The sequence below is a fragment of the Somniosus microcephalus genome, unplaced genomic scaffold (assembly GCF_052327205.1).
Source record: "Somniosus microcephalus isolate GS21.2 unplaced genomic scaffold, FLI_Smic_1.0 scaffold71, whole genome shotgun sequence".
Taxonomy (NCBI): domain Eukaryota; kingdom Metazoa; phylum Chordata; class Chondrichthyes; order Squaliformes; family Somniosidae; genus Somniosus; species Somniosus microcephalus.
Genome location: NW_028225258.1, coordinates 235,927 through 241,273, shown reverse-complemented (window position 1 = coordinate 241,273; position 5,347 = coordinate 235,927). Strand labels below are relative to the sequence as shown.

Here is a 5,347-nt window from a genome sequence, read left to right as displayed (position 1 = left end):
CCCAATCCTAACCAATAACCACTAACCCCCAATCCTAACCAATAACCACTAGCCCCAACCACTAACCCCAATCCTAACCAATAACCACTAACCCCAACCACTAACCCCCAATCCTAATCAATAACCACTAGCCCCAACCACTAACCCCAATCCTAACCAATAACCACTAGCCCCAACCACTAACCCCAATCCTAACCAATAACCACTAACCCCAACCACTAACCCCAATCCTAAACAATAACCACTGGCTCCAACCACTAACCCCAATCCTAACCAATAACCACTAACCCCAACCACTAACCCCAATCCTAATCAATAACCACTGGCCCCAACAACTAACCCCAACCACTAACCCCAATCCTAACCAATAACCACTAACCCCAACCACTAACCCCAATCCTAACCAATAACCACTGGCCCCAACAACTAACCCCAATCCTAACCAATAAGCACTAGCCCCAACCACTAACCCCAATCCTAACCAATAACCACTAGCCCCAACCACTAACCCCAATCCTAACCAATAACCACTAACCCCAACCACTAACCCCAATCCTAACCAATAACCACTAACCCCAATCCTAACCAATAACCACTAACCCCAACCACTAACCCCAATCCTAACCAATAACCACTAACCCCAATCCTAACCAATAACCACTAACCCCAACCACTAACCCCAATCCTAACCAATAACCACTAGCCCCAACAACTAACCCCAATCCTAACCACTGGCCCCAACCACTAACCCCAATCCTAACCCATAACCACTAACCCCAACCACTAACCCCAATCCTAACCAATAACCACTAACCCCAATCCTAACCAATAACCACTAACCCCAATCCTAACCAATAACCACTAACCCCAATCCTAATCAATAACCACTAGCCCCAACCACTAACCCCAATCCTAACCAATAACCACTAACCCCAATCCTAACCAATAACCACTAACCCCAATCCTAACCAATAACCACTAACCCCAATCCTAACCAATAACCACTAACCCCAATCCTAACCAATAACCACTAGCCCCAACCACTAACCCCAATCCTAACCAATAACCACTGGCCCCAACCACTAACCCCAATCCTAACCAATAACCACTAGCCCCAACAACTAACCCCAATCCTAACCAATAACCACTGGCCCCAACCACTAGCCCCAATCCTAACCAATAACCACTAACCCCAACCACTAACCCCAATCCTAACCAATAACCACTATCCACAACCATTAACCCCTAAGCCTACACCCTAACCACAGCCCCTAACAAAGGACCATTGACAGGGATCAATGGAGGAGCTAAAGACCTGATAATGGAAGTATTTGAAATAATTATCTCAATGAAAGAAATAGTGCAAGGTATGTTAGTAACAAGAGATTAAATCAACTGGACCATCAAGCTCAGAAATTACTACTGCAAAGATCAGAACCTTTCAAAGGTTCTCACGTGCAGTCCGTGTGGAGGAGATTTACTAAATGATACAGGTAATAACAGATTTCAAAACCTATGCAAGATAGTTCTATAAAGCTATGGTTCAAAGGAATTGCAGCTGAGTGTGCTCTTTTGTGTTAACAAATAAACTGTAGCTTAATTTAAAACATTAAAGGAAACTTAATAATTCAATTAACATTTCATTACCTGTGGTGATAAGCACCCCAGTCCCTGCGGTGTGCAGATGAGTTTACTCTTTTGTAGGGATCATAAACAAATAAACTGTAACTTAATAAACCATTAAATGAAACTTAACAAATTAAATTAAAATTTTGTTGGCCGGGGTGATGATGCACTCCAGTCCCCGCAGTGCCCACCGGTCGCGGAAGGCCTCGAGCCTGCCAGCGGACACCGCGTGCTCCATCTCCAGGGCCACCGGAAGAGAGGCAGGCAGTCGGGCCGAACGACCCCCTCGACCGCCCGCTGCCTGGACCAGTTGATGGCAGTTGAGTGTAAGTGAGACACTACAGTTCAGTCTATGACACCCACAAGTCGTGTACTCAAATGGAGCAAGCTTGGGGTTTGATGTGGTAGAAGGCGAACGAGATGAGAACGGAAATAATCTAGAGTAAGAAAAGGCCCGAAAATTAAACAGTCTGGAACAGAACATCAATTCGTCTTCTCTTATGGAGAAATCAAATATTTGACACACTGTGTTTGAAACAAAGCTTATTTATTCCCTGAAATAACAACAGAAAATGCTGGAAATACTCAGCAGGCCAGGCAGCATCCGTGGAGAGAGAAACAGAGTTAACGTTTCAGGTCTGGGACCCTTCATCAGAACTGGAAAAAGCTGGAGATGTAACAGTTATTACTAAGGTAAGAGGCAGGAAAGTTATCCTGGGTGGATCTGAAACACGAAGGGTGGAAGTTCAGTTGGAATCCACGTGGAATAAGTTGGAACCGGAGACAGGTGCTGAGGAAAGGGATGTGGCTGTGAAACCGAGTCTTGGAAAATGTTACAAATGGGGATGGCAAAATCATACAGCATGAAAAATGGGAGTAAGTGTTAAAGTCTGAAATTGTTGAACTCAATGTTGAGTCCAGAAGGCTGTAAAGTGCCGAATCGAAAGATGAGGTGCTGTTCCTCGAGCTTTATTTATTCACTATTTAAACAGAATATTAATCTCCAGCGCAGATACAGGAGTTATTAAGATCAGCAGAAACAAACCATGACTACTAGAATGAACATGGTTCAGTCCTCAATCTGAACAGCTGGGGTCCTGATCACAGTAAATCATGTTCCATTCACTAATCTGGTGAGGAGGAACTGAAAGAAATCAGTATTTGTAGGGAAATGGTGTTAGGAAAATTGATGGGACTGAAGGCTGATAAATCCCTAGGGCCTGATGGTCTACATCCCAGGGTACTTAAGGAAGTGGCCCGAGAGATAGTAGATGCATTGCTGGTCATCTTCCAGAACTCGATCGACTCTGGAACGGTACCCATGGATTGGAGGGTAGTTAATGTTACCCCACTATTCAAAAAGGTGGTAGAGAAAAAGCGGGGAATTATAGACCGGTAAGCCTGACATCGGTAGTGGGGAAAATGCTGGAGTCTATTATAAAAGATGTAATAGCAGAGCACTTGGAAAGCAGTGACAGGATCGGACAAAGTCAACATGGATTTACAAAAGGTAAATCATGCTCGACTAATCTACTGGAATTTTTTGAGGATGTAACTGGTAAAATAGATAAGGGAGAACCAGTGGATGTGGTGTATTTGGACTTTCAGAAGGCTTTCGATAAGGTCCCACATAAGAGATTAGCGTGCAAAATTAAGGCACATGGGATTGGGGGTAAGGTATTGACTTGGATAGAGAACTGGTTGGCGGACAGAAAGCAAAGAGTTGGAATAAACGGGTCGTTTTCCGAGTGGCAGGCAGTGACTAGTGGGGTGCCGCAAGGATCGGTCCTAGGACCCCAGCTGTTCACAATATATATTAATGATCTGGATGAGGGAATTGGATGTAATATCTCCAAATTTGCAGATGACACAAAGCTAGGTGGGAGGGTAAGCTGTGAGGAGGATGTCGTGAAACTCCAGTACGATTTGGACAGGTTGGGTGATTGGGCAGAAACATGGCAAATGCACTATAATGTGGATAAATGTGAGGTTATCCACTTTGGTGGCAAAAACAGGAAGGCAGATTATTATTTGAATGGCAATAGATTGGGAGAAGGGGAAGTGCAAAGAGACCTGGGTGTTCTTGTGCACCAGTTGCTGAAGGTAAGCATGCAGGTGCAGCAGGCAGTTAAGAAGGCAAATGGTATGCTGGCCTTCGTAGCAAGAGGGTTCGAGTACAGGAACAAGGATGTATTGCTACAGTTGTACAGGGCCTTGGTGAGACCGCACCTTGAGTATTGTGTGCAGTTTTGGTCACCTTACCTGAGGAAGGACGTTCTTGCCATGGAGGGAGTGCAGCGAAGATTCATCAGGCTGATACCTGGGATGGCAGGAATGATGTATGAGGTGAGATTGCGTCGATTGGGCTTATACTCACTGGAGTTTAGAAGATTGAGAGGGGATCTCATCGAAACCTATAAAATTCTGTCAGGTCTGGACAGACTACATGCAGATAGGATGTTTATGATGGCCAGGGAGTCCAGAACCAGGGGTCACAGTCTAAGGATAAGGGGTAAGCCATTTAGGACTGAAATGAGGAGGAACTTCTTCACCCAGAGAGTGGTGAAGCTGTGGAATTCTCTGCCACAGAGGGCGGTGGAGGCCAGTTCATTAAATATATTCAAAAAAGAGTTGGATATATTTCTTAAGGCTAAAGGGATCAAGGGATATGGGGAGAAGGCAGGGACAGGGTACTGAATTTGGATGATCAGCCATGATCTCATTGAATGGTGGAGCAGGCTTGAGGGGCCGAATGGCCTACTCCTGCTCCTATCTTCTATGTTTCTATGTCTTTTACCCAGCACTCCCCGCGGTGGACCACATGCCGCACCCAGACTACAAGAGCCCAGCGCGCAGGCGCAGCAGGGGCCGGTATAGTGAGCATGCGCAGTGCGTTACCGGAGTTGGAGAGGAGCTGAAGCCGGGAGGGCGACGGAGGGGAGTAATGGACCGGTAGGTGGGTGGGGAGGCTTCATAAACAACTCGTGCAGGAGGCAAGCCCCGAATAATAACCTGAAGATCCCGTGTTTGCAGTTGCGGGGATTTCTTCCCCTTACAGGCCCAGGTTAACGGCAGCCATCTTTGTAAAGGACAGCGGAAAGTTTCAGTGCGACGTCACCATATGCCTGAGACAAAGAGCCTTGTGTCCAATGCGGGGAATAAAGGCCCACAGCCTCCCCGGGCCCTGAACAAGGGACTGGAGAAACTCGCTGCCCTGCGGATCAGACAATCAGCCGGCGCTAGCCCCGCCCCTCGGGCTCCCCGATTGCTTGGAGGACCCGCCGCCGGCTCGCTCCTCCAGCCCCGCCCACTGGGTGCAGCTAGTCCCGCCCCTTGGGCTCCCCGATTGGTTGGAGGACTCGCCGCCGGCTCGCTCCACCAGCCCCGCCCACTGGGTGCAGCTAGTCCCGCCCCTCGGGCTCCCCGATTGGTTGGAGGACCCGCTGCCAGCTCGCTCCACCAGCCCCGCCCCGCTCGCTCCCTATTGGTGGGAAGCTGCCGTCAATCAGGCCGCGGGCCGGTGTGACGTGTCCCCGAGGAGATCACGTGCACCGTCCAAGTGCCGCCGCTCGGTCCGGGGCCTCTGAGGTTTTTCTATTTCTCTCGATTCTCTCCCGATCCACCCCGCGCCATTCTCCACCCAATCGGAGCGGAGAAAACTCACTTCGCGTCACCGATCGCGACTCTGGAACCGACACCAAGGCCTTTCCCCGGAATGGCC

At 48.2% G+C, this 5,347-nt stretch overlaps 1 long non-coding RNA gene across 1 annotated transcript; it reads right to left on the bottom strand.

The window, feature by feature from the left end:
- Positions 1-1,370: 1,370 nt before the first annotated feature.
- On the bottom strand, positions 1,371-4,840 carry LOC147083143 (uncharacterized). Its single transcript, XR_015075976.1, has 2 exons — positions 3,889-4,840; positions 1,371-2,063 (listed from the first exon to the last, which is right to left on the bottom strand). It is a non-coding gene; the product is annotated as an uncharacterized LOC147083143 (long non-coding RNA).
- Positions 4,841-5,347: the final 507 nt, after the last annotated feature.